Raw genomic sequence first — 11290 nt, forward strand, 5'->3', positions numbered from 1 at the left:
TCCATAGCAAATTGATCTTTTGATACCAATTGTTATGCATGAAAAGTGCATTAAACAGAAGTTTTTCTCTATTTGAATAAATTGGCTTGTATTCCATATTGCTTAAAATGAAGTTAAGGCATTATACAAAGGGATTGTTTAATTTATTTTTATTTTTATGTTTTTAAGTTTATTTGAGAGAGAGAGAGAGAGAGCAAGCATGAGCTGGGGAGGGGCAGAAAGAGAGGGAGAGAGAAAGAATCCCAAGCAGGCTCCGTGCTGCCTGCACAGAGCTGGACTGGGGCTGGATTCCCACCAATTGTGAGATCATAACCTGAGCCAAAATCAAGAGCCAGATGCTTAACAGACTGAACCACCCAAGCGCCCCACAAAAAGGTTGTTTTAAAATGTCTTAATTATGACTCCCGCTTCAGGTGAGCACCAGCTCCACTTTGGGTGAACCTCTCTTCTCTCGCTCCCTCTGCCCCTCGCTCACTTGCCCTCCACTCAGAAAAAACAAAAATCTTATTAATAATTAAAAACTGGTATGATAGTTAAGATGGATTAAAAGGGTATACAAATGACTCAAAAAGCATAAAAATTTAATTGTATGTATCTATTACAAGTACAAATGAAGATATACAGCAGAAAGATTATTTAGAAACAGCGTGAAAGCGGCCATTTTTTGAGGATAAGATTGGTAACTTTTAGTTCATCTCCATTTTGTATGACTCTCTACTGGGAACAATTTATCAATATTACAATATATTTTTTAATCTTTCATTTAGGAAATTTTAGAAAATACTTAAGACACTAAGTAAACTAAACTGATGACTAAAAGATTTATAAATTAAATTATACACATAGTGAGAAGACGCTCATGAGTTCATATTTGAGCACTTTGAAGATGTTTAAAATTAAATAAGATCATGACAGAAAAAAAAAAAAAAAAGCATGGCTTCCCTGCCTGACAGCAGATTGGAAGTACTGAGAGAATTTAGAACGGCAGCAACTTTCTAACGTTTGGAAGGATATTTAGTAGCTAAGATGCTCATGTCAAAATGAACTTCAGCAAAAAAAAAAACCTATTTTTTTACAAAGATATTTGTTCCAATTGGCCATTTAGTACCACACTGGAGGACAGTTTTTAGAAATAAATTAACTGAAAACTTTGAATTATATGTGCTTTAAACTATCTAAGAATCGAAAATCATGATAGATCATATAAACCTAGCAGCCGGATTCCTGATAATAGAGTAAATGAGATGAAAGAAAATATGTCAATAATTAATGGTGGAGGAGCTTAAACCACGACCCACTGAGTTATCATATACGAGAGAGTGAAACCCAGAGTGCATTAGGAAAGGAGTTAGTATAATGATTTTTTTTTAAGTTGTAACTGAACGGCAATTTCACACACACACAAAATATGATAAAGTACAGTCTGGGCTGGTTCAAAGGTAGTGTGTTATCTCGATTGATTTTTCAGTCAGTTACAGATTGAATTTTTTGTTCTACTCTTTCCACTCTCTCTGCCTTGACTAGCCTTAAAAAAAAACAAAAAAAAACCAAAAAACATAAAGTGCCCTCTGAATTCATGTAGATGTTGATGCATTTAAAAATTAAATTAACTGAGGCTGCCTGGGTGAGTTGGGTAGGTGTCAGACTTCAGCTCAGGTCTTGCTCTAATAGGTTCACTGCTGATGGTGTGGAGCCTGCCTCGATTTCTCCATTTACCCGTCCCCATCTCTTTGCCTCTCACCCGCTCATGGTCTCTCTCTCAAAAATGAATAAACATTTAAAAAATGTAAATTCAATGTGTAGTTCCAAAAGTTATGGGATGTGTATTCTATGCATGATTTTATGTCTTCTTAAATTTTAACATATAAACAAACACATTCAAATTTAAAACAACAGAAAAGTAGAGAAATATGTAAAAAATCCCATGATGACACCACACAAACTCTATTCATATTTTAATGTTTTAATTTAATAAAAACATAAATGCATACTAAATGTAAATTTTAATATAAATGTCAAGTTACATTCAGGGGTTTATAAATATTTCCTTATTGTTGATATGTAGGTTGTAAAGTTACATTTACAAATGAAAAATCACCAAAGTAAATCTTATACTAGCTTGAGCAAAACCAAGAACCAGTTGGAACCCATTATTTGGCTAGAGTTGCATGAAGCTGGTTGTAGAAGCTCATCAAGTCTCTGTCTCTTTCTACCATTTGGCTTTACTTCTCTATGCGTGCTGGTTTCATTCAGTTGTCAATAATCACTTACTCCATGATGGCTATGGACATGATGAGCATTACATCTTCCCATCCAAGCAACCCAGTGGAAACAGGACTTCTCTATCCAAAGCCTGTATAACAGGGAAAGAACTCATATAGTTCTTGCTTGAAGCCCACCCATCACTGTATCTCGTGAACTGGACTAATAAGAATGATCAGTCCTGGGTTATAGTCTGTAATTGTGTGTGTGTGTGTGTGTGTGTGTGTGTGTGTGTGTGTATGTGTGTGTAGCATATTTTTGAAGAAATAGAATGGATACAGAATAATAAGATCAGGAAGATAAAAAAGGACTGCCCTCCAAAGTAGGTGGTTTCCAATTATTTATTTGTCTTTAATTACTCTTAATTCTAGCTTAATATTTAAAATGTTTAGATTTTAGGGGCGCCTGGGTGGCGCAGTCGGTTAAGCGTCCGACTTCAGCCAGGTCACGATCTCGCGCTCCGTGAGTTCGAGCCCCGCGTCAGGCTCTGGGCTGATGGCTCGGAGCCTGGAGCCTGTTTCCGATTCTGTGTCTCCCTCTCTCTCTGCCCCTCCCCCGTTCATGCTCTGTCTCTCTCTGTCCCAAAAATAAATAAAAAAGGTTGAAAAAAAAATTTAAAAAAAAAAAAATAAAAAATAAAATGTTTAGATTTTAGACTTCTATAAAAAGAGCTAAGTTTTGGATTTTTCTTTTAGTTTACTATTTCTACTTTCTGTGTTGAAAAACAATGAATATTGAAGAATGATTTTTCTCTCATTTGGAAGCCAGGGATTAATTACTAGTAAACTACCTGGGCTCAAGATGTATTTTAGTAGATCTCTGATTTTTCTTGACACATTATCTCTCATTATTTTAAATTTTTGCACATCTAATTTTGAGAGTTTTACTTGACAAAGAAATCATTAACTTTGTTGGTATTTTCTGTTTAATGTTTATTGAATAAATTTGTTTCATTTTCATACAACCTTTTCCAAAATGTATTTGTTTGCTTTAGTTTTTTGATTTGCCTATGCTATGTCTACTTTTAAAAATACATATTAATCTATATACTAAACTAGCTGTCAAATTATAAATAAATTATTGTCTATAAATTTTCTAATATATATTTCAAATTTACATTTTATGTGCCTACAACTGGTATTCTTAGATTTTTTTCTTTATGAAATAATGCATTAAATAATTACATATTTTCCTTCTCTCTTTGTTTCTTGCTCCTTGTTTCTATGTCTTTCTGCTTTATATATGCTTTGGGATTTTCTATATAGGCAATAATCGACTCTGTGAATAAAGACAGTTTTAGTTCATTCTTTCCAAATGGAATGACTTCTGACTTTCTTACCTTATTGCACTGAGGAGGATATTGAGTATGGTATTGAATAGAAGCAGTGAGAGTGAATATCTTTGCCTTGTTCCTGATATTAAAGGAAAGTATTTAACCATTTGCTTTAAGCACTTACCAGTTTATAAAAGCACACCTCTATTCCTAGTTTGCTAAATTATTTCATCATTTATGGCTATTGAACTTTGCCAAATGTTTTTCTGTATCTTTTGAGATGATTGTTTTTTCTTCTTTAGTCTGTTGATGTGGTGAATTACACTAATGGAGAATTGAATATTAAACTAGTTTGCATGTCTAGAATGAACTCCAGTTGGTTATAGTCTATTATACTTTTGACATATTGCTAAATTCTATTCGTTGGTATTTAATTGAGGAGGTTTATATCAATATTAATGAAGAATTGTGTTCTATAGTTTGTTTTGCTTTGTTTTGTTTTGTCTTGCTTTGTTTTGCAGTGTCTTTGCCTGCTTTTATTATCAGGATGACACTACCCTTATAAAATGAGTCAGGAGGGGTGCCTGGGTGGTAAAGCTTCTGACTTAAGCTCAGGTTATGATCTCACAGTTCATGGATTCTCGACTTCCGGCTCAGATCCTGGAGCCTGCTCTGGATTCCCTGTCTCCCTCTCTCTCTCTGCCTCTCCCCCGCTTGTGCTCTGTCTCTCTCAAAAATAAACATGAAAAAAAAATATGTTTAATTAAAAATTAAAAAAAAATAAAATAAGTTGGGAAAAGTCTCTTCCTCTGCTTTCGATAAATTTTTTTCAGGATTTTATTTCTCTCTTAAATATTTGATAAAATTTACCTGTAAAAACATTTGATCTTAAAATTTTCTTTGGGGAATATTAAAAAAAAACAACTTTTTTTTCCTTTAAGTTTTATTTAAATTCCAGTTAGTTAACATACGGTGTAATATTAGTTTCAGGTGTAGCAGTTAGTGATTCATTACTTACAATGTCCAGTACTCATCACAAGTGCCCTCCTTAATCCTCAGCACCCATTTAACCCATCCATCTGCCCACCTCCCCTCCAGTAACCTTCAGTTTTTTCTCTACAGTCAAGAGTCTGTTTCCTTTTTGCCTCTCTTTTTCCCCCTAAGTTCACCTGTTTTGTTTATGAAATTCCACGTATGAATGAAATCATATGGTATTTGTCTTTTTCTGACTGGCTTATTTTCTTAGGATAATACTCACTAGCTCCATCCATGTTGTTGCAAATGGCAAGATTTCATTATTATTTTTTTTTAATGACTGAGTTATATTCCATTGTATATATAAACCACCTCTTCTTTATCTATTCATTGGTTGATGGACATTTGGGATCTTTCCATAATTTGGCTATTGTTGATAATGTTGCTATAAACATCAGGTTGCTCGTATCCCTTCAAATCAGTATTTTCGTATCCTTTGGGTAAATATCTAGTAGTGCAATTTCTGGATCCTAGGCTAGTTCTATTTTTAACTTTTTGAAGAACCTCTGTACTATTTTCCAGAGTGGCTGCACCAGTGTGCATTCCCACCAACAGTGTAAGAGTGTTCCCCTTTCTCCTTTTTTCCACATCCTCACCAACACCTGTTGTAAAAGAAAAAGAAAAAAAAAAAGAAAAACAAACTTTTTTTAAGAGAAGTTTTATGTTGACAATAAAATTCATAAGAAGGTACAGAGATTGCCAATACAGACTCTTACCATCCACATGTATAGTCTTTCTCATTATCAACATCCCCCTGAGAGTGGTACATTTGTTAGAATTAATGAACTTACATCGATACATTGTAGCCATCCATAGTTTATATTAGGGTTCACTCTTAGTGCTATACATCCTATGGGCTTGGACAAATGTGTAATGACACATATCCACCATTACAGTATCATACAGAGTAGTGTTATTGCCCTAAACATACTCTAAGCTCTGTCTATTTATCCCTTCCCCCTCCTGGTAAGCACTCACCTTTTTATTGCTGGTAAGCACTCACCTTTTTATTGTCTCCATAGTTTTGCCTTTTTCAGAATTTCACCTAGTTGGAATCATACACCATGTAATCTTTTCAAATTGCCTTCTTTCATTTAGTAACATGCGCTTAAGATTCCCTCATATTTTTTTCATGATCTGAGAGCTCTTTTCTTTTTAGCCCTGAATAATATGTCATAGTATATTAATCTAGCCAACTATTAAAGGACATTTTAGTTACGTCCAAGACAATGGCAATTATGAATAAAGCTGTTATAATCATCCATGTAAAGGTTTTTGTGCAGATTCTGTTGATCTATTTTCTAGCTCAGAGATTCTTTCCTCAGTCTTGTCCAGTCTACTAATAAGCCCATCAAAGACATTTGTCATTTCTGTTATAGTGTTTTTGATCTCTAGTATTTTTGTTGTTGTTGCTGTTCTTTCTTAGGGTATCCCTCTCTGTGCCTACACTGCCCATCGGTTCTTGCATGCTGTCTACTTTATCCATTACAGTCCTTACCATATTAATCATAGTTGTTTTAAATTCCTGGTTTGATAATTCCAACATCCCTCCCATGTCTGGTTTTTGTCCTTTAGTATGCCTTGTAATTTTTTTCTTGATAGCTGTATATGATGTACACAATAAAAGAAACTGCTGTAAATAGGTCTTTAGTCATGTGGTGGTGAGTCATGTGTGGGGGGGGGAGGGGTGACTGCTCTATAGTCCTATGATTATGTCTCAGTCTTTTAGTGAGCCTCTGTCTCCAAACTGTGAGCTTCACAAGTGTTTCTCAAGACTTTTTTTTCCTCCCCCTAGGTGGAACAAGATGGCTACAATAGGCTGGAGTTGGACATTTCCCCTCTTCCATATGGAAAGGTAGAACTAACTGGAGTTGGATATTTCCCTTATACCAGGTTAGTTAGACTCGGATAATATCTCAGCAGGTTAAGCTCTGACTAACTGGTTTCTTCTGAGAACAGGCCTTGTTAAGAAGAACTGAGTGCTCTGGTGTATTTCAAAAGGGTATTTTTTTTCTCCATTCTGCCAGATAAAGGAGGAGATTTTTCTCTGGTACTTACTGTGGAAATGTGGTTAGGCTCCTGGAGGTCAATATCACGAGGATTATGGGGTTCCTCATGACTGGGCCTCCTCTCAGAGTTATCTATACAAATACATTAGCAATTCATCAGTTTCAAGTTTTTCTACTTCAGGACTCATTCCCAAGGTAGCTTCCACTTTCGAATCCCTGTTCTAGTAAGCTGTAACTCCCTGTACGTGCCTGTCTGTCTCTCCAATCTTGGGGCAGTGGTTTATTCACCCAGTGTCCTTCTTATCTTATGGACCCAAGAAAAGTTGTCAATTTCCCAGTCGGTTTAGCTTTCTACTACTTGTTAGGATGTAATTACCCTAACTTCTTACACCAAACTCACATCAAACCAGGAATAAAAGTGTGGAAAGATTTTTAAGCTAAAGATAATTTACAAACAGTTACAGGATCATTCAGGTTACTTCGTAATGAATGAATTTTGGCCATTTGTTTTTTGAAGAACTAAAATTTATTTTCACGTAAGTTGTTGTGTTTAAAGACATAAAATCGGGGCGCCTGGGTGGCTCAGTCGGTTAAGCGTCCAACTTCAGCTCAGGTCACGATCTCGCGTTTCTTGAGTTCGAGCCCCGCGTAGGGCTCTGGGCTGATGGCTCAGAGCTCAGAGCCTGGAGCCTGCTTCCGGTTCTGTGTCTCCCTCTCTCTCTGCCCCTCCCCCGTTCATGCTCTGTCTCTCTCTGTCTCAAAAATAAATAAACGTTTAAAAAAAATTTTTTTAAAAACCCATAAAATCATTTTATAATAGTTTCTTACACTTTTAATATTCTTAGGTCTCATAATGTTGTCTCCTCTTTCATTACTGTTGTTGGTAATTTGCTTCTTCTCTCCTTTTCTCGGAGAGATAGTCAGGCTAAATGTTTATCGATTTTATTGATCTTTTCAAAGAACCATCTTTTGAGTTCATTCATGTCTTATTGTTTATTTTAAAATTGATTTATTTCTGCTCTTATGATAATCATCTCATTTCCTCTGCTCATTTTGCATTAATTGACTCTTATATTTGTTTCTTAAAATCAGATTATAAATCATTGACTTAAGACAATTTTTCTTTCCTAATATGTGTCATTGCCATAAATTTTCCTTTATGTATTTCTTTACTAGAACATCACAATTTTGATATATAGTGTTTTATTGTCATTCAGTACAAATGATGTTCAGTTTTCTCTTCATACTTGCTCATTAGCCCATGGAATAAATAGGAGTGTGCTCTTTTATTTACAAATATTTGAGGATGTTTCAGATATCATGATTATTGATGTATAATTTAATTCCACTTTAGTTAGTGAGCTTATTTGGTTTGATGTATATTGTTTTACTTTGTAGAGGTTTAGTTATTTTAAGCCTAGAATGAGACTTGCCTTAGTCAACGTTTCATATCCAGAACACATGTTATTTTTCAATGCATATGGAACATTCACTATGGTAAAACATACACTGGACCTCATCTTGGCTGTCAGTTTTAGAGTTGAGTCAATCTGATTTAGAGTTGAGCTGGGTTTGAGTTTTCTTGTTATGGTTACTTTCAGGTTACCATTGGCTTCGGAATCCTCTAGAATTTCTCTTACTTGTGTGCTTGGCCAGAAAGTTTTCCTCAAAGTCGCCTTCACTCTCAGCTTTAGGTTTTCTCTTTGTTAGTGTGCATCACAGCAGATTTGCCTATATTCCTGTCCTTCCTTAAGCAATTGACTGCTATCGCGTGCCACTTGGTGCTTGCTACATTTTGAAGATGGCCAGGGACTTTTCATTGCCCCCCAGCGTCAATGTTAGGTGTGCCTTGTGTTCTTGTGTATCAGGGTATGAAATGTTTCTCACTAAAGGGTTGAGGATAATTTCTTGATGACCCTATTGCTTCGCCAGTTTTTGTAAGTCTGTAAAGTGGTTTGCCTTAAAATTTCATTGATCCTATGAATTCAGGAAAAGTAATGATTTTATAAATTATAATGACTGTCTTCCCTTTTTTAGGGTGGGAGTTACATTATTTCCAGCTTTCCTCATCTTAAGCTGAAGCCAGACGTCTATCCCTTTCTTTTAAATTAAAAATAATACTTTTATGTATTTCCCTCTGAGTCTATGCTTGACCATATATCATCAATTTTTATGTAAAATATAATTGCAATCATTTTTAAGTTCATGAGTCATTGTACATTTTAAAATTTAATTTCTGTTAATAGCACAAAACCTAGATATCATGTTTTTCTTTTTTTTATTTCTGAGAGTATGACTAAATTCTGCTATTCATTTATAACTTTATTATATTATAATCAGAAGCTGTGATACTTACAATATCTGCTATTTGACTCGGAATATTACCAAGTTTTAGTGCTCTTTTACTAATTAATGAGAATTTAGATGCCCAAAGGATTTGATTTTCAAATGGCCCTGAAAAGTTAACTGAAACTCAGTTTCAAAAATAGTGCTAAAACTAATTATCACTATTATATTCAAAAGCTTAGTTGTAGAGTGAAGTCACAGTAAGTATTGAGGTTTGGGGGAAAAGAAGATTAATAATCTATTCTAGAACGTACAGAGTTCATATACTAATGTGACCTATATTCACAGATGTTTTATGTAAATTGCATACACTGTTGATTATTATTGAAGCAGCTGTTACCTAAAGCCCTTAAGATGCTTATCCAGCTAAACCAGTGTGTAATTGGACATTTTGAGAGCTCAATTTTATTGCTGTGCCTTAAATTTATCTACATTAAAATTTACACATTAAATTTGATCCTTATTTAACCCTGTCAAGGTCTTTTTGGACACAAATACTGTCATCCAGAATAGTATCTATTCCTTCCAGATTCATGTCATTTTCTATTTGGATAACCATGCTTTTATACAAGTCATTTATAAATGGTGATGTGTTACATATAACCTGATCGAGAAGAAAGCCTTATGTTATACCACTGGAAAGGTCTCTTCGGTTGGCAATATGTTTGGATAAGGCCATTTATTTTATTACAAATCTGTCTAACCATTGCTTCTACCCACAGCTACATACTGTTGTCTTCTCCACACATATCACAGAAATTATCTAGTTTAATGTCATCTTGAAATTCAGATATGTCTCATCTATTTCAGGATTCACTTAATGACTTATTCTGGAATTATGTCTGTATGTCTGTATTTGGAGGAAAATACTGTAATCAACTGACTGCAAGAGATGGCTGAATTCACCACTTCTCCCTCAAGGCATACTTTTGCATTGTAACTTTACTACTTCTTCAGTTGAGAGGTGGACTCTGTTTCCCCCTCGCTGAATCTGGGCTAACCCTGTGACTCTCTTTGGCCAATAGAGTATGATGGAAGTATCGATATGACAGACACACACCTAGAGTTCAAGAAGATTTAAGCATTTCCACTGCTTCAGGAAAATATGCACCATCATGACAACACATCCAGAATAACTATTTATAAGTTGATGAAGACCAAATGGAGGACAACAGAGGTGCTCGGCAGAGACCAACTAGCTGAACACAGACAGGTGAGTCACCCCAAAGAAAATCAAAGAGTCTGGACCACATTATCCACTTCCCATGGACTCATGAAAAGTAATATATGTTAACCAAAGCAGTCTATAGATTCAGTGCAAACCCTATCAAATATCCAATTGTGTTTTTCATAAAAATATTTTTTAAATCTTAAAATTCAAATTGAACCACAAAAGACCCCAAATAGGTAAAGCAATCTTAAGCAAAAAGAAGACTGTTGGAGGCATCACACTATCTGATTTCAAAATACACTACAAAGCTGTAGTAATCAAAATAACAGTGGTGCCCGCACAAAAACAGGCATATAAACCAATGGAACAAAATAGAGAGTCCAGAAATAAATCCATGCGCTTACAGCCAATTAATCTTTGACAAAGGTGGCCAGTATGTACAATGAGAAAAGACAATTTCTTCGAGAAATGGTGATAAGAAAACTTGATATCCATATGCAAAGAAATGAAATTGGACCCTTTTTTCACATCTTATACAAAAATCAACTCAAAATGGATTAACAACTTAAACATAAGACCTGAAACTGTAAAACTACTAGAATTAAACATAGGGAAAAAGCTTCTTGACATGGGTCTGGGCAATACATTTTTGGATATGGTCCCCAAAGTATAAGCAACAAAAGCAAAAGTAAAGCATCAACAAAGCAAAAGCATTGCATCAAACTAAAAAGCTTCTGCCCAGCAAAGGAAACAATCAACAGAATGAAGAGACAATCTGCAAAATGGGAGAAAATACTTGCAAACAATACATCTGATAAGGAGTTAATATCCAAAATATATAAGAAACTCAAACATAATAACAAGAAAATAAATAACTCATTAAACAATTGGTACAGGACCTGAATAGACATTAAAAAAAAAAAAAGACATACAAAGGGGTAACAGGTACATGAAAGAATGCTCAACATGACTAATCATCAGGGCAATGCAAATAAAAAACATTATAAGATATTACATCACACCTGTTAGAATTGTCAAAAAGATAAAAGATAAATGTTGGTAAAGATGTGGAAAAAGAAAACACTTGTACACTGTTGGTGGGTATGTAAATCGGTACAGCCATCGTGGAAAAGAGTGTGGAGCTTCCTCAAAAAATTAAAAACAGATCTACTGTGTGATTCAGCAATTCCATTT

The 11290-nt window shown here is 34.8% G+C and overlaps 1 long non-coding RNA gene across 1 annotated transcript; it reads left to right on the forward strand.

Annotated features, from left to right (window-relative positions):
- The first annotated feature begins 231 nt into the window (after positions 1-231).
- Positions 232-10097, forward strand: LOC144617356 (uncharacterized). The gene is made up of 3 exons (XR_013557758.1): positions 232-413; positions 6366-6463; positions 9951-10097. It is a non-coding gene; the product is annotated as an uncharacterized LOC144617356 (long non-coding RNA).
- The last annotated feature ends 1193 nt before the right edge of the window (positions 10098-11290 follow it).

Source organism: Panthera onca, chromosome C2, assembly GCF_046562875.1.
Source record: "Panthera onca isolate mPanOnc1 chromosome C2, mPanOnc1 haplotype 2, whole genome shotgun sequence".
In the NCBI taxonomy this organism is placed as follows: Eukaryota; Metazoa; Chordata; class Mammalia; order Carnivora; family Felidae; genus Panthera; species Panthera onca.